Source organism: Aegilops tauschii, chromosome 2 (genome assembly GCF_002575655.3).
Source record: "Aegilops tauschii subsp. strangulata cultivar AL8/78 chromosome 2, Aet v6.0, whole genome shotgun sequence".
NCBI classification, from domain to species: Eukaryota; Viridiplantae; Streptophyta; class Magnoliopsida; order Poales; family Poaceae; genus Aegilops; species Aegilops tauschii.
Window position 1 is genome coordinate 163,822,286 of NC_053036.3, and position 26,165 is coordinate 163,848,450.

Below are 26,165 nucleotides of genomic sequence, written 5' to 3' on the forward strand. Positions count from 1 at the left end.
ACCAGCCACTTTCTCGTGAATGACAAGTGAATCAACACTCATCGTGAGGATAACCCACATACCATGGAAGATACTGACAGCCCCCAGTCGCTACATAGCGATTCGGGCATACAAAACAGATTATTATTTGAAGGTTTAGAGTTTGGCACATGAAAATTTACTTGGAACGGCAGGTAAATACCGCATATAGGTAGGTTTGGTGGACTCATATGGAGCAACTTTGGGTTTATGGAAGTGGATGCACAAGTAGTATTCCCTCTTAGTACAAATGAAGGCTAGCAAGAGATTAATGAGCGACCAACTAGAGAGCGACAACGGTCATAAACATGCATTGAGATTAACCAACATTGATTGCAAGCATGAGTAGGATATAAATAACCATGAACATAAATATCGTGGAGGCTATGTTGATTTTGTTTCAACTACATGCGTGAACATGTGCCAAGTAAAGCCACTTGAATCATTCAAAGGAGGATACCATCCTATCATATTACATCACAACCATTTTAAAAGCATGTTGGCACGCAAGGTAAACCATTATAAACTCCTGGCTAATTAAGCATGGCATGAGTAACTATAATCTCTAATTGTCATTGCAAACATATTTCATTCAAAATGGGATGATCAAGAACGATAAACTAATCATATTTACAAAAAATAGGTCGAGTTCATACTAGCTTTTCCTCATCTCAATCATTTCATCAAATATCGTCATTATTGCCTTTCACTTGCACGACTGAACGGTGTGGATAATAATAATAGTGCACGTGTGTTGGACTAAGCTGGCATCTGCAAACATTTATTCAAGGGAGAAGGCAAGGTAATATGGGCTCTTTGTTAGATCAAAAATAATGCATATGAGAGCCACTCAACATTTTCATCGTGGTCTTCTCCTCTCGACCCAATTAAAGGAAAAAGAAATTCAAAGAAACAAACTAAAATGTTTTTGGTGTTTTTGTTTTTCTGAAGGAAGTAAAACAAGAACAAGAAAAAAACTATTCACACGGAAAGCTCCCAACAAGCAAAAAAAGAACGAGAAATCTTTTTGGGTTTTCTTTTAATAGTACTACTAAATAAGCGTGGAAGAGAAACTAAAAAGAAACTACAAATAATCTTTTGGATTTTCTCAAAGTTTTTCAAACACACAAGAAGAAAGCGAGAAAAAGAAAATAAACTATCATTGATAATACAATGAAAAAAGTATGCACACCGACAACTGGAATGAGTGTGTGAACATGAATGTAATGTCGGTGAGAAATACGTACTCCCCCAAGCTTAGGCTTTTGGCCTAAGTTGGTCTACGCCCATGGATCAAAGTAGCCTTCCCCCGGGTGTTGAGGAGGATCCTGGGGTTCCACTGGTTAGCGAGCTCCTGCGGTTCTCACTGACAAATAGACTGCTGATAAGGATCAGGGGATGGTTCTGGCTCAGGAACTGGGGATCGCGTCCGCTCCCAGTATGCATAAATGTCCTTGGGCAAAATGAGGTACCTGCCTGAATGAATATCGAACAAAGAAGGTGCAGGCAAGGTAATAATCTGACAAGTCTTCTGGCTGAATACCAGGTTATAGACGAGTCTCTTGTCCTTATCATCGCTAATAAAATCATGTGAGACCATACTGTTATAGTCTAAGTATATAGTAGGTAGTATCATCTCCTCTTCCTCATCGTTCCTAATAGGTATCTCAAAGCATCTAGCCAGGCGTGAGGCATAGATACCTCCAAAGATAGGACCCCTCGAGCGGTGTAAACTCCATCATCGAGCAACCATGGCGCCCAAACTGAAAGTTTTATCACGAAGTAAAGCATGGTGCAAAATAGTGAGGTCGGGGGCACTAAGGCCTCCACTCTCTCCACGACCAACTAAACATCTCCCTGCAAATAATGAGTAATAGCATAAAACAGGAAAAATGTAAACTAGCCACTCTCACTTCTGACACCCTTCTTCTTTCCCCTACAGTAACTTCATTAATAAAATCTTCCACATCCCTAGGACGTGGTTAATTGACGCTGCCCTCATAGGGTGACTTGCAAACCTCACAGAAATCATAAAGTATCATCTCCTTATGCTCATCATATAAATAAAATTCTACCATGGGTGGTGATTTCCTTGCATGAAAGTGAAAATTTTGCACGAAGGTATTAGCGAGTAGGAGGCATATCACACTTACCGTTGAGGAAGTCGGTGATGCCAGCATTCTCCGCCAAATAATAAAAATCTTCATAAATTCCGGCAGCCCCCAAGAATGCATCACTTGGCCATTCACACGGTCGAACCTCCGCGGTGCGAGGAAGGTTGTACTTGGGCTTCTTCTTCTCTTCATTTTCATTTTCCTGTGAACCCCGGCTTGAAGAACCTCTCAACCATCTCTTCATCATTTCTTTTCTCTGAAATTTTTAGTGACTCAAAATAAAAGTGAACCAAACTCAACAAAAATGATAGCAACTACTCCTACAAGTGTCTAGAGGCTATATCACGCATCAAAACTACTTTCGACCATATAAACTTGACACGCAAGCTCAAGAACAAGGTCACCACAGCAGGAAAAATTTGCAATAATTAAAGCACTAGAACAAAAACTAATTGGACCATTGGAGGAGTCACATACCGAACAACAATCCCCCAAAATAGTTTTGCAAATGGAGCTTTGCACAAGCAGATCGAAAATAGCAGCAAGATGAGCTAGAACATGGTTTTGAGCAACGGGGTGATTTTTTCTGGAGGAAGACGAAGTGGATGGGTGCTGGAACAAGTGAGGGAGGCCTACGTGGGACCCACAAGGCAGGGGCGCACCCAGGGGGTAGGGCGCACCCTACACCCTTGTGGTCCACCGGTGCAACCCCCTGGTGCATGTTCAGTGCCAGAAATTCTAAAATATTCTATAAAAACATACTAAATTTTCAAGGCATTTGGAGAAGTTTTATTTTCGTGACATTTATTGCACGGATAATTTAGAAATCAGACGAATAATACTATTATTACTTTATTTATTCTAAATAACAGAAAGTAAAAGGTGGGTACAGAAAGTTGTGCTTTCTAAATTCATCCATCTCATGCCCATCAAAAGGAATCTGTTAACAAGGTTGATCAAGTCTTATTAACAAACTTCTTCCAAATGACATGAAACCGGAGAACTTTCGAATAACACTAGGTTACCTCAACGGGGATATGTATGTCCCCAACAATAAGAATATCGTATTTCGTTTTGACAGTAGGAAGAGGGAATTCAAAACCTCCAATAGTAATAGTTGAAATTTTTCCAATAGAATTGATACTATGAACTTGAGGTTGTTTCTTTGGAAAGTGTATCGTATTCTCATTGCCATTAACATGAAAAGTGACATTGCCCTTGTTGCAATCAATAATAGTCCCTTCAGTATTCAAAAAGGGTCTACCCAGGATGATCGACATACTGTCGCCCTCGGGAATATCAAGAATAACAAAGTCTATTAAGATAGTAACGTTTGCAACCACAACAGGCACATCCTCACAAATCTCGATGGGTATAGCAGTGGATTTATCGGCCATTTGCAAAGAGATTTCAGTAGGTGTCAACTTATTCAATTCAAATCTACGATATAAAGAGAAAGGCATAACACTAACACTGGCTCCAAGATCACATAAAGTAGTTTTAACATAGTTTCTTTTAATGGAGCATGGTATAGTTGGTACTCCTGGGTCTCCTAGTTTCTTTGGTATTCCACCCTTAAAAGTGTAATTAGCAAGCATGGTGGAAATTTTAGCATCCGATATCTTTCTTTTATTAGTAACAATATCTTTCATATACTTAGCATGAGGAGACATTTCCAGAATATCAGTCAAGCGCATACGCAAAAAGACAAGTCTAAGCATTTCAACAAAGCGCTCAAAATCCTCATCATCCTTCTTCTTGGATGGTTTAGGAGGAAAGGGCATGGGTTTCTGAACCCATGGTTCTCTTTCTCTACCATGTTTTCTAGCAATGAAGTCTCTCTTATCATAACAGAAGGATGATGGTGTTGCAAGTTTACTTATAACAGAAGGTGAATGTAAAGCAGAACTGGATGGTAGTTACTTACCTCCCCTCGTCTTAGAGGGATAAATCTTAGTCTTAGCATCCTTCAGATTCTTCATAGTGATAAATTGATAATAATCCCAAGTGACTCAACAACTATAGCTATGCTCGCCGGGAACGGCGCCAGAAAAAGGTCTTGATAACCCACAAGTATAGGGGATCGCAACAGTTTTCGAGGGTATAGTATTCAACCCAAATTTATAGATTCGACACAAGGGGAGCAAAAGAATATTTGAAGGTATTAGCAGCTAAGTTGTCAATTCAACCACACCTAGAGATTAATTATCTGCAGCAACGTGATCAGTAGCAAAGTTGTATGATAATTTTGATAATAGTAGCAGTAGCAATGGTAACAGTAACAGTGATAGCAGTAGTTTTGTAGCAAGTGCAATAGTAACGATAGCAGTAGTAACTTAGCAAGAACAATATAAGATAAATTCGTAGGGATTGGATCGGTAATTTGTTGGATGATATTCATCATGTGACAGTCATAACCTAGGGCGATACAGCACTAGCTCCAGTTCATAAATATAATGTAGGCATGTATTCCGTAAATAGTCATACGTGCTTATGGAAAGAACTTGCATGGCATGTTTTGTCCTACCCTCCCATGGCAGCGTGGTCCATATTGGAAACTAAGGGCCTCCTTTTAATAGAGAACCGGAACAAAGCATTAACACATGGTGAATACATGAACTCCTCAAACCACGATCATCACCGGGAGTGGTCCCGACTATTGTCACTCCGGGTTTGTCGGATCATAACACGTAGTATGTGACTATTACTGCAAGATCGGATTTAGAACATGGATATAATGGTGATAACATAAACGGTGTTGTTTGAATGATACTTATGATATGTCACAAGTTATTGATGATGCTACTTCTACTCTGAATGATACTTATGATGATGCTAGTACCTTGCTTGATAATGATGTGCCACCTGGTGACTTTCTTGATGAACAAATTGCTAGAGTAATACAACATGATGTTGTTGAATATGATGATGAGCTTGAAACTGAAACTCCTGAAACGCCTGCTACAACTAGCCTTCCTAGATATGAATTGCCTAAGGTACCGCAAGGTTATGTTACGAATGAGGAGACAACTAGAGATATTCTTGCTTGTAAGGATAGAGATGATCTAGAGAAATTGCTATGCAAGTATAAAGAAAAATCTCTCAATGCTAGAATGCAATATGATCCTAAGTTTGCTACCTCACCTATCTTTATTGATGATAAGGATTATGAATTCTTTGTCGACCCAGAGTTAATTACTTTGGTTGAATCTGATCCTTTTCATGGTTATGAAACTGAAACTGTTGTGGCACATCTCATTAAGTTGAATGACATAGCCACCATTTTTACTCATGATGAGAAAACCCGCTATAACTATATTCTCAAATTATTTCCATTCTCATTAAAGGGTGATGCTAAAGCTTTGTACAATACTCTTGCTCCTGGTTGTGTGCGTAGTCCCCAGGATATGATTTATTACTTGTCTGAAAAATATTTTCCTACTCATAAGAAACAAGCTGCCTTACAGGAAATATTTAACTTTGTGCAAACTAAAGAAGAGAGTCTCCCACAAGCTTGGGGGAGGCTTTGCCATTTACTTAATGCTTTGCCTGATCATCCTCTTAAGAAAAATGAAATACTTAATATCTTCTATAATGGACTAATTGATGCTTCTAGGGATTTCCTAGATAGTTGTGTTGGTTGTGTTGTTAGGGAATGAACTGTTGGACAAGCTAAAGAATTATTGAATAACATATTGAAAAATTATGATGATTGGACTCTTCCTGGACCACCGCCTAAGCCCACTCCAAAGAAGAGGGGTATATTATATCTCAGTCCTGAAGATATGCAAGAGGCAAAGAAATATGTGAAGGAAAAAGGTATTAAAGCTGAGGATGTTAAAATTTTACCTCCTATTTAAGAAATACATGGGTTTAATACACCACCACTGCCTAAGGTGGTAGAGATAAATTCTCTAATGAAATTCAATGATAATGATAATCCTCACAATATGCACCCTAGCCAATGCCTTTATGAGTTTGAGAATTATATTAGATAACAAGATCACTTCAATGCAAATGTTATGAAACAATTGAAATATAACTCTGATATGATTGCTCGCTTGAGTGACTTGTTATTTAGAATCTCAAATGATGTTAGAGGTGTGGGAAAGCATGCTTCTATGGTACAAACCCAATTAGAACAAGTTGCTAAATCTCAAAGTGAATTGCTAGATGAAATGAATAACAACATACATGACTTTGCTGTTTGAGTTGCAACTAGAGGAGGAAAAATGACTTAGGAACCACTTTATCCTGAGGGACACCCAAAAAGAATTGAACAGGATTCACAAAGGAACAACACCACTGCACCTAGTCCTTCTAAAAAGAATAAGAAAAATAAAAATGATAGGATTTTTTGTAGAGGTAGCTAGGGACCTATTATGCTCCCCCATACTCCACTACGGGTGAGCCACTCTTCATCATATCTTCACAACTCCATTGACACCACAATGGACAGCAATCTTGAAGCATGATCTCTTCGTGATGCTCCACTTGAACTTGCACACCGCAATCTTGATGACGATCACCACTTGATGTCATCCTCCATGGGTTATATTAGATCTTCCTCTTGACGCAAGCCCATGGAAACACACCTAACCCCACATAGAACTCTCACGTAGAACATAGGTTAGTACACAAAGCGTATTAGACAATGCTTACCATACCATGGATCACTTGATCCCTCTCAGCACATCTTGTACGCTTTATGTTGATCAACTTGATTCACTCTTTGACTTAGTCTTGATCAACCTTGTATCATGTCTTCTCTATGACCAATCTTTGGATAATTCCTCGAATAGAACCTTGGTCAACACATAAACTTATTGAAACCAACCAATGGACTTCAAGAAATGCATATGGATAAATCCTATGAATATAACTCAAGGTAACCATTAGTCCATAGAGATTGTCATCAATTACCAAAATCAAACATGGGGGCACCACATGTTCTTTCACCAAGCCTATGAAAATGTTAAACTATTCAAAGAAAAAGTCAAAAGATGGCATGACAAAAGAATCCAAAGGCGGAAATTCAAAGTTGGTGAATATGTTCTATTGTACAATTCTCATTTTAGTTTTTTTGCATGAAAACTTCTCTCCAAGTGGGAAGGAGAGTTATATAATAATTTTTTCAGTTTTTGCTTCTTTACCTTTTTGTTTCAATCAAAATAAAGAAAATAATGAAAAATATCATATGCTAATTGATACGTCTCCAACGTATCTATAATTTATGAAGTTTTCATGCTGTTATATTATCATTCTTGGATGTTTTACAATCATTTTATAGCAACTATATATCATTTTTTGGGACAAACCTATTGACCCAGTGCCTAGTGCCAGTTGCTGTTTGTTTGCTTGTTTTTTACATCACAATAAATCAATATCTAACGGAGTCCAAACACCGCGAAACTTCTTGTGGATTTTTTATGGACTAGAAGACATCCAGTGGGCCAGAGAAGCACCTAGGGGGTGCCCCAAGGGGGGCACAACCCACCAGGGCGTGCCCAGGTGGGTTGTGCCCACCTCGGTGGCCTCCCGCACCCCCTCTTTACCCTATAAATTCCCAAATATTCAAAAAACCCTCGAGGTTTAACCTAGATCAGAAGTTCCGCCGTCGCAGGCCTCTGTAGCCGTCGAAAACCAATCTAGACCCCGTTCCGGCACTCCGCCAGAGGGGGGAATCATCACTGGTGGCCATCTTTATCATCCCGGCGGCCACCACGATGAGGAGGGAGTAGTCCACCCTCGGGGCTGAGGGTTTGTACCAGTAGCTATGTGTTTAATCTCTCTCTCTCTCGCGTGTTCTTGAGAAGTCACGATATTGATGTATCGCGGGCTTTGTTAATATAGTTGGATCATATGGTGTTTTCACCTCTCTATCTTGTTGTGATGAATTGAGTTTTCCCTTTGAGATTTTGTTTTATCAGATTGAATAGTTTTATGGATTTGAGAGCACTTGATATATGTCTTGCATATGAATACTGGTGACAATGGGGTATCATATTGATTCACTTGATATGTGTTTTGGCACTCAACTCACGGATTCCCGAGGTGACATTGGGGTAATCTACGCATAGGGGTTGATGCATGTTCTTGTCTTTGTTTATCTGGTAGAAATCTTGGGGCACTCTTTGAGGTTCTTTGTGTTATTTGGTGTTATTTTAGTATGAACTCTTAGATAGATCGATTGGAAAGAATAGCTTCGAGGTGGTTTCATACCCTACAAACAATTTCTTCTTATGTTCTCTGCTAGATAGGAACTTAGGAGTGATTCTTCATTGCACGTTGAGGGATGGTTATATTATCCAATTATATTAGCATTGTTGAGAGATTGCACTAGCGAAAGTACGGACCCTAGGCCTCATTTTCAAGCATTGCAATACCGTTTGTGCTCCATTTTATCAATTGCTACCTTGCTGTTTTTTATTGTTCCTATTACAAAAATCAATATCTACTATCAGTATTACACTTGTATCACCATCTCTTCGCCAAACTAGTGCACCTATACAAATTACCATTGTATTTGGTGTGTTGGAGACATGATGGTAGCCGGAACTACATCGGTATTTCCCTGGAGAGGGAGGGCTGATGTAGCACAACGACGGTAGGTATTTGCCTCAGTTATGAGACCAAGGTAACGAACCAGTAGGAGAACCAAGCAACACAACATAAGCAGCACCTGCATACAAACAACAACACCTCGCAACCCGACGTGTTAAAGGGGTTGTCAATCCCTTCCAGGGTACGGCGCCTCATGATAGGCAAACGGACATGAGGTAAATTGTAGTAGATTGATAGATCGAATGCCAAATAAAATAAATAAAGATAAAACGCAGCAAGGTATTTTTGTATTTTTTTGGTTTAATAGATCTGGATAAAAATGCAAAAGAAAAAGTAGATCGCAAGGCAAATATTTGAGAAAAATAGAAACCGGTGGGTAAACAAATTACTGTTGGGCAATTGACAGGAATTCAAATAATTATGACGATATCCAGGAAATGATCATTACATAGGCATCACGTCCAAGATTAGTAGACCGACTCCTGCTTGCATCTACTACTATTACTCCACACATCGACCGCTATCTAGCATGCATCTAGTGTATTAAGTTCATGGACAAACGGAGTAATGCAATAAGAACGATGACATGATGTAGACAAGATCCGTTTATCTATATGGAGGTAGATATAGATCTCGTCTTTTTATCCTTTGTAGCAACGATACATACATGTCGGTCCCCTCTCTGTCACTGGGATCAAGCACCGTAAGATCGAACCCACTACCAGGCACCTCTTCCCATTGCAAGATAAATAGATCAAGTTGCCCAAACAAAACCCAAATATCGGAGAAGAAATACGAGGCTATAAGAGATCATGCATATAAGAGATCAAATAAACTCAAATAACTTTCATGGATATAAAAATATATGACTGATCATAAACTCGAAGTTCATCAGATCCCAACAAACACACCGCAAAAAGAGTTACATCATATGGATTTCCAAGAGACCATCGTATTGAGAATTCAGCGAGAGAGAGGAAGCCATCTAGCTACTAACTACGGACCCGAAGGTCTACAAAGAACTACTCATGCATCATCGGAGAGGCACCAATGGAAGTGATGAACCCATCCGTGATGGTGTCTAGATTGGATCTGGTGGTTCTGGATTCTGCGGCGACTGGATGAATATTTCGTCGATGCCTCTAGGGTTCTGGTATTTTTGGGGTATTTATAGAGCAAAGAGGTGGTCCATGGGGCACCCGAGGTGGGCACAACCCACGAGGGCGCGCCAGGGCCTCTTGGCGCGCCCTGGTGGGTTGTGCCCCCCTCAGGGCACCCCCCAGGTGCAACCAGGGCCCATTGCCTTCCTTCTGGCCCATAAAAAATCATCGTGGAGTTTCGTGGCATTTGAACTCCGTTTGATTTTGATTTCCTGCGATGTAAAAAACATGGAAAAAAACAGCAACTAGCACTTGGCACTATGTCAATAGGTTAGTACCAAAAAATGACTATAAAATGATTATGAAACATCCAAGATTGATAATAAAACAGCAAGGAACAATCAAAAATTATAGATACGTTGGAGACGTATCAGCATCCCCAAGCTTAACTCCTACTCGTCCTCGAGTAGGTAAGTGATAAAAACAGATTTTTTGATGTGGAGTGTTGTTCATCAAGTCATATCATATTCTTTTCTTATAGCACGGACATTTGGAATTTTATGTGATTCAAAGCAATAGTCTAGTTTTGACATAATAATTTAGATACTCAAACATATCAACAAGCAACCATGTCTTCCAAAATATCAATGCCAAAACAAGTTATCCCTAGCCCATCATGCTCAACCATTGATCCATTCTTGAAACACACTCGAATATTAACTACACCCAATACTTAAGCATGATCATATTGCCTCCTAGTTGGTGCTTTTGTAAGAGAAGATGGAGACTCAAATTTCAAAAATAAAAATTGCATAAACTAAAAGAAAGGCCCTTTGCAGAGGGAAGTAGGGATTTGTAGTGGTGCTAGAGCTCAATGCGAAAAAAGTTAAAGATAAAAAAACATTTTGGGAGGTGTATCCATCCCACCAACGAAAATGACGTAGAGCTACGAATACTTTCCATGCTAGATATGCCATAGGCGGTTCCCAAACAGAAAATAAAGTTTATTCCTTTTTCCACCATACTTTCACTTTCCATGGCTAGCCGTATCCACGGGTGCCCTCCATACCAACACTTTCCAAGGAATTTATTATTTGACAACATAAAGTAAATTCTCTTTTGCATTTCGGGACTGGGCATCCCTGAAACCTTTGCCTTACTCTCGTGCAATGACAAGTGAATAAACACTCATCGTGAGAATAACACATCTAGCATGGAAAATATTAGCCACCCGTTACCGTTCCGCGAGCGATACAAACACACAAAAGAGAAATTTATTTTGAAAATTAGAGATGGCACATGCAAATTTGCTTAGAACGGCAAAATAATACCGCATATAGGTAGATATAGTGGACTCATGTGGCAAAACTGGTTTAAAGGATTTTGGACGCACAAGTAGAGATCATACTTAGTGCAAAATGAAGGCTAGCAAAAAGATTGAGAAGCGACCAACCAAGAAACGAATAATATCATAAGCAAGCATTAAGAATAATTAACACCTAATAATGCACCACAAGTAGGATATAATTTTCATTGCATGATTATTGACTTTCGTGCATGCATATGGAATCACAAACCTTAACACCAATATTCTTACTTGAGCACAATTACTCATCAACATAACTCACATATCACGTCATCATATCTCAAAACTATTACTAAGAATCAAGTTTATTTTGTCCAATGATCTTCATGACATTTTATTTTTCTTTAGCCTTCTTGGATATCTATCACTTTGGGACTAACTTTTATGTGTTGCTTTTCATAAGATCAAACAAATATAAGTGAAGATCATGAGCATAACAAATGTTCTTTCTCTCAAAATAATTTAAGTGAAGCAACAGAGAATTTCTTCAAAATTTTACTAACTCTCAAATAAATCTAAGTGAAGCAAGAGAGTATTTATTCAAAAATAACAAAGCACACCGTGCTCAAAAAGATATAAGTGAAGCACTAGAGCAAGTCCTAGCTCATAAAAGATTTAAGTGAAGCACAGAGAGCAATTCTAACAAGTCATGATATAATTTTGGCTCTCTCAAATAGGTGTGTCCAGCAAGGATTGATGACTTAAAACACAAAATAAAACAAGCAAAGACACATATCATACAAGACGCTCCAAGCAAAACACATATCATGTGATGAATAAAAATATAGTCTCGAGTAAAATACCGATAGTTGTTGGAAGAAAGCGGGGATGCTACTCGGGGGCATCCCCAAGCTTAGTTGGATGCTCATTCTTGGATAATAGCTTGGGATGACGGGGCATCCCCAAGCTTAGGCTCTTACGTCCTTCCTTAATCCATCGCGAGATAACCCAAAACTTGAAAACTTCAATCACACAAAACTCAACAAAACCTTCGTGAGATCCGTTAGTATAAGAAAGCAAACTACTACTATAAGTGTTGTATCAAACCAATTCATATTTTCTTTTTGTATTATATCTACTGTATTCCAACTTTTATATGGCAAAAACTCATCAAAGAAAACCATAGAGACATCAAAATAAGCACACAACACAAAGAAAACAGAATATGTCAAAACAGAACAGTCTGTAGTAATCTGACTTTGGCGAATACTTCTGTAACTCCAAAAATTCTACCAAAATAAGACGACCTTGGTAATTTGTATATTAATCTTCTGCAAAAATGATTGGCATTTTATCACGTTCTGGTGATTTTTAACAATTGTTTTCGTGAGCACAAAGTTTCTATCCTTTTAAGCAAGATCAAACAACTATCACCCAAGAAGATCCTATTGGTTCTACTTGGCACAAACACTAATTAAAACACAAAAAACACAATCATAACAGTAGCATAATTTTGCAAACACTCAAGAACATTAAACAAAAAGCAAAAATAAATTTTAGTCATTGGGTTGCCTCCCAACAAGCGCTATAGTTTTACGCCCTTAGCTAGGCATAATATTTCAATGATGCTCACGTGGAAGATAATGATGGAAACACGAAGAGAGCATCATGAAAGATATGACAAACACATTTAATTCTAACATACTTCCTATGCATAGGAATTTTATAGGATAAAAAATTATCAAGACAAGAAAAACCTAGCATATGCAAGGGAGAAGAATAAAACATTGACAATCTCAACATATCGGGAGGTAATTTAGTAACATGAAAATTTGTACAACCATATTTCCCTCTCTCATAATAATTACATGTGGGGTCATATTCAAATTAAAAAGTATAGCTATAACAAAACATATTCTCTATATGATCCACATGCATGCAAAGTTGACACTCTTCCAAAATAGTGGGATTATTAACGCCTAAAGTTGACACTCTTCCAAACCCACTTTCAATATTATTGCAAACATATTCATCATGAGGTTTAAATAAATTTTCAAGATCATCATAATCATTACACCCCAATCATGATCATTGCAGTAAGTAGTGGACATAGCAAAATTAGCATCCCCAAGCTTGGCGTTTTGCATATTATTAGCACAATTGACATTAATAGAATTTATAATAAGATAATTGCAATCATGCTTTTCATTCAAGGAGCTATCATGAATCAATTCATAAATTTCTACATCACAATTTTTAGATTCACGAATCTCAAGCAAAACTTCATAGAGATAATCTAGTGCACACAAATCACTAGCAATTGGTTCATGATAATTGGATCTCTTAAAAAGATTAGCAAGTGGATGAGGATCCATATCAATAAATTTTTAGCAAGCAAAGATGCAAGCAAATAAAGGCACATGGTAACACAAGCAAACAAGAGATCTGACGAGAAAACAGCGAACGAATAAGGGGGCGAATAAAACGGCAAATTTTTGTGAAGTGGGGGAGAGGAAAATGAGAGGCAAATTGCAAATAATGTAAATTGCGAGGAGATGAGATTTGTGATTAGGAACCTGGTTATGTTGAAGATCCTCCCCAGCAACAGCGCCAGAAATTCTCCTTAGTGGTAGCTGGAACTACGTCGATATTTCCCTGGAGAGGGAGGGATGATGTAGCACATCGACGGTAGGTATTTCCCTCAGTTATGAAACCAAGGTATCGAACCAGTAGGAGAACCAAGCAACAAAACATAAGCATCACCTGCACACAAACAACAACACCTCGCAACCCGACGTGTTAAAGGGGTTGTCAATCCCTTCCGCGGTACGGCGCCTCAAGATAGGCAAACCGACGTGAGGTAAATTGTAGTAGATTGATAGATCGAACACCAAATAAAATAAATAAAGATAAAACACAACAAGGTATTTTTGTATTTTTTGGTTTAATAGATCTGAATAAAAATGCAAAAGAAAAGTAGATCGCAAGGCAAATATATGAGAAACAAGACACGGGGGCCGTAGGTTTCACTAGTGGCTTCTCTCGAGAAAAATAGCAAACAGTGGGTAAACAAATTACTGTTGGGCAATTGATAGAACTTCAAATAATTATGACGATATCCAGGCAATGATCATTACATAGGCATCACATCCAAGATTAGTAGACCGACTCTTGCCTGCATCTACTACTATTACTCCACACATCGATCGCTATCCAGCATGCATCTAGTGTATTAAGTTCATGGAAAAAGGGAGTAATGCAATAAGAACGATGACATGATGTAGACAAGATCCGTTTATTTATATGGCGGTAGATATAGATCTCATCTTTTTATCCTTAGTAGCAACTATACATACGTGTCGGTTCCCTTTCTGTCACTGGGATCAAGCACCGTAAGATCGAACCCACTACCGGGCACCTCTTCCCATTGCAAGATAAATAGATCAAGTTGGCCAAACAAAACCCAAATATCGGAGAAGAAATACGAGGCTATAAGAGATAATGCATATAAGAGATCAAAGAAACTCAAATAACTTTCATGGATATAAAAAGATATGACTGATCATAAACTTGAAGTTCATCAGATCCCAACAAACACACCGCAAAAAGAGTTACATCATATGGATCTCCAAGATACCGTTGTATTGAGTATTTACCGAGAGAGAGGAAGCCATCTAACTACAAACTACGGACCCGAAGGTCTACAAATAACTACTCACGCATCATCGGAGAGGCATCAATGGAAGTGGTGAACCCCTCCCTGATGGTGTCTAGATTGGATCTGATGGTTCTGACTCTGCGGCGGCTGGATGAATATTCCGTCGATGCTTCTGGGGTTCTGGTATTTTTGGGGTATTTATAGAGCAAAGAGGCGGTCCGGGGGGGAACCGAGGTGGGCACAACCCACCAGGGCACGCCAGGGCCTCCTGGCGCACCCTGGTGGGTTGTGCCCCCCTCGGGGCACCCCCCCCCAAGTGCAATCAAGGCCCATTGCCTTCCTTCTGGCCCATAAAAAATCATCGTGGAGTTTTGTGGCATTTGGACTCTCTTTGATATTGATTTCCTGCGATGTAAAAAATATGGAAAAAACAGCAACTGGCACTTGGCACTATGTCAATAGGTTAGTACCAAAAAATGATATAGAATGACTATAAAATGATTATAAAACATCCAAGATTGATAATAAAACAGCATGGAACAATCAAAAATTATAGATACATTGGAGACGTATCAAGACACAAGAGACTTTTTATTATTTGGTTGCAGGGTTGTTTGAGAGAGACTATCTTCATCCTACGCCTCCCACGGATTGATAAACCTTAGGTCATCCACTTGAGGGAAAATTGCTATTGTCCTACAAAACTCTGCGCTTGGAGGCCCAACATGTGTCTACAAGAATAAAGTTGTGTAGTAGACATCAAGTTCTTTTCTGGCGCCGTTCTCGGGGAGGTGAGTGCATGAAGGTATATCTTTAGATCTTGCAATTGAATCTTTTAGTTCCTTGTTTTATCACTAGTTTTGTTTTATAAAAGAAAACTACAAAAAAATGGAATTGAGGTTGCATCATATTATTCATCTTTATAATGTCTTTCGTGAAAATGACGGAAAGGAAAATTGTGCTCAATTGATAGAAGAATAATTCAATAGAATGTTTGGTATAAATGATGAGCATGATTGCAATGTTGTTAGTATGAATTCTTTGAATATCCATGATGCTAATTGTCGTGGAATTGTCACGGCAGATGTCCTAGTGTGAGGACTTAGTCGTGAGGCCAACGCATCTATGTGGTAGCTTGAGAGGGGTTGAGAGGAATCAAGAAACGCAACACAACACAAGGGTTTAGACAGCTTCGGGCCCCGGGAAACATCATCCGGTAACAACCCAACATGTTGTTTGTGGCTAGATCTCATTATCATCACAAGGGAGTCGCCGTAAACAGACTCTCCTAGTTATGTCTAACCCTTAAGATTATCTCCCCCCTTTATGGTGCCCTGCCCCTCCTTATATATGTTGAAGAGGCAGAGGGAGGCCGCCGGCATCGGGCGGCGATTGCCGGCGCCACAGAGGGCCTCCGGCGATGCTCCGCCTACCGACGAGCTCAGCATGGAGAGTTGCGTTGGCCTGAGCCAGTGGCGCACGCCGAAGAGGATGGGGTCGGGCAGGGTTTGCGCGGTGGCGGACGGCGGCTACGGGAAGAGATGGTCGCGGGGCTCCGGCGACTTGTAGCCGAGGGAACGAGGGGGAATGGGTCGCCGGACTCCGGGGATCCTACTGATGGAGGAAGGGAGTCAAGGGGAGGACGACACTGGACCAATTTAGGCGGCGGCCAGCCGCGAGGCTTCCGCTATGGAGCGGAAAGGGAGGGGCTCGAGCTCGGGGAGTGGCTCGGGGAGGGGTTGTGGGCTGCGAGGAAGCTCGGGGCGCTACTTATAGCCACGGGGAGAGCTCTAGAGGGAGGGGAGGAGGTGACACGCGGCACGGCTACGTGTCCGTGCGTCGGCGACGCGCACGCGCAGCCAAGGGTCACGGGGAGCGGCGGGAAGGCGACGAGGGGGACGCGGACGAGCGCCAGGGGGTCACGGAATCGAGCAATGCTCACGGACGAGGGGAGGAAGTAGACAGGAGCGAGGAAGGCAGCGATGCACATAGGCAGGGACTGTGTGGCAATGACGACGGCTCGATGAGGAAGCAAACAAAGGGGAAACGGGTCAAGGCACATGGCGACGATGAGGCTGAGCTGGTTGACAAGCTTGGACAAGCCAGAGCCAGCCGGAGCTGCGCTATTGTGGCCAACAGTAAGCAGACCATCGATTTGGTTGGCAATGCCCCGTGGGCACCATCGACAACGCACGCTCGGGTAGTCTACTTGGTGCCAAATGATGTCTACAGCGTAGTCCTTCCAAGGCTCATTAAACATGAGGGGATGGCACGAGTAGAAGGGTAGGGAGAAGAGGGAACCAAGCTCGACAAGTTTGCTGTTGCAAACTTGGCCACATCCTGGTGATCAAACCAGAGAGGTTAAGAGCTAAGCTGGTTATCTGGGAGGCTTAGGGAAGCAAAGACTACGATCCTGTGAGGTTGGAAAGGATTTGGGCAAGTATTTAACATAGCTGCAGTGCAATTACCAAATCTGGTCCAGAAAACAAATGAGGAAGAAACACTCACTAGGTGTGTTGGATTGTGCTAAAACTTGGCAAAGCTTAATGATTTTGTCATATGTAGATGCTGCAAAAAGATCATACCAAATGGACTTGCCAAACTGGTACTTGTTTCACAAGCATCACATCTGACCAGAAACTTTGGAAAAATCCAGGGAAATATTGGCTACATGAAATGAGCCAAAATTTGTGGGAGATAGGTTATATGGATAGGAGAAGGATTGTAAATATTTTCAGCCATAATGGAGCAAGATAAACTATACTTGCTTCACAAACTGAAAATTTGGACAGAAACTAAGATTTGCTCCTGTGCTCACATAGTTCAATGAAATGAACTGAATTTAGGTGGAGGCTAATGATTTGAGATAATTGAGAAGATGAAAAAGTTGCATCCCATTTCGAAACTCTATGAAGGTACTTCCTTCACAAGCATGCCATCTGGTCAGAAACTTTGAAAAATTGCACAGGGAGCTAGGATGAATGGATTGAGCTCATCTTTGGTATTCATGGGTGATTTATCAAGGTTAATCACCCTGCCAAATTTCAGCTCAATTGGATTTAGGAATAAAGCACTTCCTTTGCAAAATTTTCAGAGAGGGCAGAAACTTGCATTGGATCATGTGCTCAAAGTATGATCTTTGGAGCATGGGTTTGGATGGAAATGGTGAAGATATAGCAAGTACAAGCTCCACAAATTATTTGGGAATTTTCCTTGCTATAAAAATAGTAGCTCCTTTGGAAAATGGCAGAAATGCAATATTGGTATTAAATAGGAAAAGGCAACTTTCCTTATTTAATAATGGCCAATATATTTGCCAGAGCTTGGATTAGGCATATAGATCAGCTCCACCTATTTTCATGAATTTAGGAGATGGCTAACTATGCCTTTGGATTTTATTCCTCAGAAAGGCAAGAAAAGGAATAAATCATAATTCAAAAATATTGCATAAGACTTAGCAATATTTTTGCATAGCCAAGGATTAGAAGGATAGGAGGGTCTCTGGGAACAGATGGGATGATCAACAGATCAAGGAAAATGATGACTCCTTTGTAATCACAAAGGCCACATTCAAATTCCAAAAATTTGGAATTAGGGTTTGAGAGGATTTGAGATGATGCAAAAGAGGTCTTGCCCACTGACAAAGACATGAGCAAGGTTTTAAAAGGTTGGAAATGACAAGAATTCTCAGAGTCATCCAACAAACTCACGAGAAAGATTTTGAAAATGGGTGCTAGGAAGGAATAACAGCACAAAAATTGATAACCCAATTTGGGGTTGTTACAAACCTTCCCCCCTTAAAGGAATCTCGTCCTCGAGATTCCTAGGGTTACAGCACAATCAAAAAGATAACCACTCCGGGGAAAAACCTCTGGGTTAATTTTAACCCTTTGGTCGGATTCGAACGAGTTGCGTACCGATAAGTGGTACACCCAGAGAGAGATATGAGCAAAACAGGGTTACCTCCACGGCTAGGGGCACTCGAGATCAGACTCCCGAAAAAATGCTGGATGCACCCCAATGAACAGTGATTTCTCCTGCTGATCCTCATCAGGAGTGATCGGGTTTGGGAAAACGCGCGGCTAGGTGCGATGGCTCGAGATGCGGGAGAAGATGGTGCACTAGGTGGTCCTCCGCCATGCTTGATCCTCCGTCGCTTTGCACCGGCGGAGTAATCGCGTGTTGCGGTGGAGTGGGGTGGCGACTTGCCTGCGTCACGCAAGGCAAAGATGATGGTGGTGATGAGGTTCATATGCGGGCAGGGTGGTTGCGCCAAGTCAGGAGTCAGACTAGGGCACGGAAAAAATTTCGCGGTTAGCTCCAGGAAATGTAGGTGTCGAGGTAGAATCGGAGTCGAAATCTGTATTGGGGTAGATGTACTGGATTGAGTGAAATAAAGTTGGCAGTGTTCCTCTAGAAATGAAATAGGGACAAAGAATTAGAGACGAGGAACTGCCAGACGGAAATGCCTCTGCGAGGCTCTGGATCGGGAAATCTGGCACACGGGGTATGCACAGATAGAGAGGGATATGTGACTTTGCATTCCCCCGAGTACTATCCGATTGTACTCGTGGGTGAACCGGGTGTGCGTGCAGTATGCAATACAAACAAACTAACAAACAGACTAATGCAACAAACATGCAATGCAAAACACAGCAGACAAATCATTCTAAGGTGTTTTAATGCTAGTGGGTATATGTACTCCTGGTATACATATACCTACACCAGCGCGCATTTTATTAAAGACTCGGGACGAGCCAATGTTGTTTTTAGTGTATGTGCTCTACTAATTAAAATCTTGTTAGCACACATTGCCAACCCTGTCAAACATCTCTGTTTGACAGAGAGACAAACAAAAACAAGCACAAAAACAAACATAGAACACAACATACAACAAAGCACGAACGCTCTACGCGCTAAACGAAACTACTTACTCCGGGATACATAGTTCTATCCTCATATCGAGGATGAACAGACTGACTGACCTACTCGCAGAATCACCTCACTACGTGACAGAGGTCAAGCAGAGGACTGGCCTTGCTGGGGCTCTCCCGGAGGATGAAGACTGAGCCAATCTCCATCTTCATCGTCCGGCAGCACTATGGGTTGGGGTTCGACTGCTGGAGGTGTGGCTGAAATCGATCCAAGCAAATGCTGCTGGTGGATCCGTAAAAGAGCCTTGTGAAGGGTGATGATGTTTGGCCTGGGCCACAACACATGCTGAGAGGGTAGCACTGGTTTGGATGGCATGGGATGAACGGCTTGGGATGCGAATTTACGAGCCTCACGATAAGCTTCTTTGACAACTCGTACTGCATCGTTGTCCAGGGTTCTAAATTCGGCAAGCATCTTAGAAATCATCATCCCCTGGGCAGTGATATACTGCACCAGGCGAGCGATTGTGGGGTCATCTCCTTGGATAGCGGGAGAAGGCTGCATTCCTGCTTCTGCCACAATGGGGAAAAAGCAGAACTCCCGCCTCGTTGCCACATGCGGGAACTTGGTTCGGAGGTGTAGGATGGCCTCCACAGCAGCGGCCTGAATGGCTAAATCAGTGGTAGGCATGGCTCTACCCTGAAAAACCAACGGCCGGCCGTCTACTGCGGGACCGAGGCTGATGTGCACTCTTGCATCAAAGCGATGAAGGTGAGGGACGGGTGTCGATTGGAACACCAGGTAATCGGGGCTAGCCTTACAGCCAAAGGCTTTGGTGAGCATCTCGGTAAGAAGGGGTGGAAAGCCAGTGTGGTTGACGACACAGGTGCGAGTGTAATACTTGGAAGCTTTGAAGCTGCTAGTCATGGCTGGGGAGCTACTAGCTAAGCTTTTCTGCAGGGAGATGGCTGACTGAGGGGTGAGCGATCCGGCGAGCGCAAAGGAGTTTTTATAGGCAGCTATGCGGGACATGCCCGCATGGTGTAGCCCCTTTTCCTTAATGGTGAAGGGAAAGCGGTGCGGCCGACCAGAAAAGATAGGGTTGCTATTCAATCCACGGATAACTAGGTGGGGACAGCAGGGTGAGGACGCGTCGGTCCCGACTGCGCCACCTGTTGATTAACAGTGGCCATGCCGGATGCCAGGGATGGGTGAAATCCCTTTGGGCAATTATGATTTAATGCTAGCGGTGATCTAATGCTAGGATAACCTATGCCAGCCTGGCTGCTCTGATACCATCTCCTGTGGCACCCCGATCTGCATGGAGCAGGGGGCGTTCGCACATCAGCCCAGGATAACACCTGACGCACGACAGGTCCATGATACAGCATTCCAGGTACAATAATATTCATCAAATACATGTGTATAAGATTGCATCATTGATGAATACAATCTTCTTGCATAGCCCTAAGGCTATTATATGGCAGCGGAAGTCTATTTAACTGGCGGCGGAAGTCTTGGTTTGGCAGCATCTCACTTAGGCTGGGCTCCACAACTCACAGGACGGGCAAGATTACGGCCTAGCAAGACGGAACAAGCGAACAAGTTGGGCATGACCTACAAAACTGGCATGACACGCCAGGTCAGTACATTGAATGTACTTGCAAGACAACCAAATACATAGCATCCAAACAAACAGATGACAAAGCAAGAACCAAGCATATGCAACAGTCTACTTCAACAAACTCCTAAGCATGGCATGATATTAACTAGAATCATAAATCGAACAAAGCATGAATAACAGAATAGCATCTACTAGCATGGCATATCAAATTTACTTCTAACATAACAAAAGCAAAGCATAGCATATCAAAACATGGCATGGCATCATGACACTATGCTGAAAATAAACTACCAGTTACCTCCCATGAAGACATGTTGCATAAACCTTATGCAACAATCACTTACTCTGCCACGGCTCCTCGGAGCACACACATGACTTACCAAGACCTCGTCTCGGGGTCATATCAACACATCATCCTGACTTCTCACGATTTTCCCATAGTCCAAGTCATCATATGATTTATCACATTGTAATTATCACACAAGTTATTAGCAGATTTATCCTCCATTTCGACCAAGACCTGATAGTGTGACCTACCACGAACTTTTGCCCATGACCGAGGACGGGGCTATCGATAGATTGAATACACTCTGCAGACGTAGCGCACTTTACCCACACCACGGAACCCTGGCCTCGCACTCCCATACGTGCGGACCACGGCGTTCTGACAAAACCGAGCTACTGCCATGACACTCTCCCGGCCACTCCGACCAACACCCCAGGGGGTTCAGTCCTGGGTGGCCCCGTGTCTACCAAAGACACCAATGGCCACCGTCGTGGCAAAACGGTCCCAAATGGGGACAAGCTACCATAAAAACAAAAACAAGCACACAAGGTTATGTCCGCCTACCTGATCAGGGTAGCGCGTGCCCATAACCTTCCCTCGCGGGAGGCACTGGCGAGAGGCATGACAATAGACCCAGCTAGGACCTTCCCATAAGGTAAATGTGGTTGCACTGGAGAAAGCTCGATTTTGGTGGCACTATGATATCCCAGTGATGACGGAGGAGGTTTGTTATTAAGTCATATTATTAACTTCTCCATCATCAATCATCATGCGATCATTATTAACATGAATGCAACAACTAACATGCAACATACCGATGTAGTAACAAAACATCAAGCATTTCAAAAGAACAATGATAGCATGCGAAACATGGCAATCCCAAGTACTAGCAAACTTATCAGTGCAACAGAATTATCATAACAACGATGCTACTAACATGAAACTAGACTAGACAGAGGCATGATATTCTTAATAACAACAGTAAACTACCATGTCAACTTATTTTACGAAAGCCTAAGCATGCAAGTCAGATAACAAAAACATATAACACGACTAAAATAACAGCAGACGAAACAAACAAGAAACTACTGAAACTAAACACACACACGAGGTACAAGCAAAATCAACATGCAAGTTTGGGGCTCATGATAAGAGGTTGGCTTGCCTGGGGTCGAGAAATACTCTGGGAAGAAGTGTGAAACGATCGCGGAAAGAGTTGCCGGAAACAGTTCTCTCTCGGAGGGAGCTATTTACGGGCAAGGGCAAAGTGGTCATTTTCGCTGCATGAAAACATTATGAAAATGATACCAACGGAAAGAGCTCAACGAGCAGAGAACGTGAGCGTTGGAATCACCTCAATCGGAGTTACGGTTGTCGAGATACGAAGGGTTGAAGTTCAGGGACCTATCGGTGAAAAATTTTTAGCAAACAGGCCCCTGGAGGAAAAAGTGAAAGCGCCTTAGGCTGAATACGTTTCCTGGACACAAAAAACGTATTTTTACCTACAGAAGACAAGAATACGCTTTCGTGCTAAGAAAACATATTTTCGGTAAAGAAGGGATAGATCACGCTTTCATTAAATGAAAACGTATTCCCTAAACGTGTTTCCACTTAAACACGTGGACCCAGTGGGGTTTCACTTATGCGTGGGGCCAGGGGAAAGGCGGGGGCCAGCGGCAGGGGTGAGGTCAATGCGCGGGGACACTGCTAGGTGGGGTCGCGCGGGGAGGGGCTCGCCTACTTATCCACGCTGGCAAGACGACGCGGTCGTCTTCTTCTCCATCGCGCACGCCCGCGAGGCAAAGGGAGGCCGCCGGCGTCAGGCGACGATTGCCGGTGCCATAGAGGGCCTCCGGCGTCGCTCCGCCTACCGATGAGCTCAGCGTGGAGAGCTGTGTTGGCCTGAGCCAGTGGCGCACGCCGAAGAGGATGGGGTCGGGCAGGGTTTGCGCGGTGGCGGACGGTGGCTACGGGAAGAGATGGTCGAGGGGCTCCGACGACTTGTAGCTGAGGGAACGAGGGGGAATGGGTCGCCGGACTCCATGGATCCTACTGGTGGAGGAAGGGAGTCAAGGGGAGCACGGCACTGGACCAAGTTAGGCGGCGGCCGGCGGCGAGGCTTCGGCTATGGAGCGGACATGGAGGGGCTCCGGCTCGGGGAGAGGCTCAGGGAGGGGTTGTGGGCTGCAAGGAAGCTCGGGGCACTACTTATAGCCGTGGGGAGAGCTCTAGAGGGAGGGGAGGAGGTGACACGCGACACGGCTACGTGTCCGTGCGCCGGCGACGCGCACGCGCGGCCAAGGGTCACGGGGAGCGGTGGGAAGGCGACGAGTGGGACGCGGACGAGCGCCAGGGGGTCACGGAATCGAGCAACGCTCGCGGACGAGGGGAGGAAGCCAGGAGCGAGGAAGGCGACGATGCACACGGGCAGGGACTGTGCAGCAACGACGACGGCTCGACAAGGAAGTAGACGAAGGGGGAAACGGGTCAAGGCGCACGGTGACGATGAGGCTGAGCAGGTTGACAAGGTTGGACGAGCCAGAGCCAGCCGGAGCTGCGCTACTGTGGCCAACAGTAAGCAGACCACCGATTTGGTTGGCAATGCCCCGTGGTCACCACCGACAACGGACACTCGGGTAGTCTACTTGGTGCCAAATGATGTCTACAACGTAGTTCCTCCAAGGCTCATTAAACGTGAGGGGATGGCACGAGTAGAAGGGTAGGGAGCAGAGGGAACCAAGCTCGACAAGTTTGCTGTTGCAAACTTGGCCACATCTTGGTGATCAAACCAGGGAGGTTAAGAGCTAAGCTGGTTGTCTGGGAGGTTTAGGGAAGCAAAGACTACGGTCCTGGGAAGTTGGAAGGGATTTGGGCAAGTATTTAACATAGCTGCAGTGCAATTACCAAATCTGGTCCAGAAAACAAATGAGGAAGTAACACTCACTAGCAGTGTTGGATTGGGCTAAAACTTGGCAAAGCTTAATGATTTGGTCATATGTAGATGCTGCAAAAAGATCATACCAAATGGACTTGCCAAATTGGTACTTGTTTCACAAGCATCACATCTGACCAGAAACTTTGGAAAATCCAGGAAAATATTGGCTACATGAAATGAGCCAAAATTTGTGGGAGATAGGTTATATGGATAGGAGAAGGATTGTAAATATTTTCAGCCATAATGGAGCAAGATAAAATATACTTGCTTCACAAAATGAAAATTTGGACAGAAACTAAGATTGCTCCTGTGCTCACATAGTTCAATGAAATGAACTAAATTTAGGTGGAGGCTAATGATTTGAGATACTTGAGAAGATGGAAAAGTTTCATCCCATTTCGAAACTCTATGAAGGTACTTCCTTCACAAGCATGCCATCTGGTCAGAAACTTTGAAAAATTGCACAAGGAGCTAGGATGAATGGATTGAGCTCATCTTTGGTATCCATGGGTGATTTATCAAGGTTAATCACCCTGCCAAATTGCAGCTCAAATGGAACTAGGAATAAAGCACTTCCTTTGCAAAAATTTCACAGAGGGCAGAAACTTGCATTGGATCATGTGCTCAAAGTATGATCTTTGGAGCATGGGTTTGGACGGACATGGTGAAGATATAGCAAGTACAAGCTCCACAAATTATTTGGGAATTTTCCTTGCTGTAAAAATAGTAGCTCCTTTGGAAAACGCCAGAAATGCAATATTGATATTAAATAGGAAAAAGCAATTTTCCTTATTTAATTATGGCCAATATATTTGCCAGAGCTTGGATTAGGCATAAAGATCAGCTCCACCAATTTTCATGAATTTAGGAGATGGCTAACTTTGCCTTTGGATTTTATTCCTCAGAAAGGCAAGAAAATGAATAAATCATAATTCAAAAATATTGCATAAGACTTAGCAATATTTTTGCATAGCCAAGGATTGGAAGGATAGGAGGGTCTCTGGGAACAGATGGGTTGATCAACAGATCAAGGAAAATGATGGCTCCTTTGTAATCACAAAGGCCACATTCAAATTCCAAAAATTTGGAATTAGGGTTTGAAAGGATTTGAGATGATGCAAAAGAGGTCTTGCCCACTTACAAAGACATGAGCAAGGTTTTAAAAGGTTGGAAATGACAAGAATTCTCGGAGTCATCCAACAAACTCACGAGAAAGATTTTGAAAATGAGTGCCAGGAAGGAATAACAGCACAAAAATTGATTACCCAATTTTGGGGCTGTTACAGCTACCAAGGAAGATGGCGCGGGCGGGCGAGCAGTGAGCGGGGGGGGGGGGGGGGGATGGTGTGCGGCCGACGATGGGGAAGAGAGGAGGAAGAAGAAGAGAGGAGGAAGAAGAGTGAAAGACGGGGAAGAAAGAGCATTAAATCTCAATTCTACTAGTACTACTACCAGGATATACCGTCCTTCGGAGTGTAAATAGTACGCCGATGACATGTGGGTCTACCTCAAGAGGCCCCATATGTGAGTTAATGGAGGAGAGAGATGCGTAGTTGTATTAGCGGAAGCGTGCTCCACTGGCAAACATGATGGCAGTACTGGGTAGGGCTGATTTAGTAACACCAACACGCTGGTTCACCTTATTAATTAAGTGCCCATCTGCTACAGCGTGTATTGTCACTTCA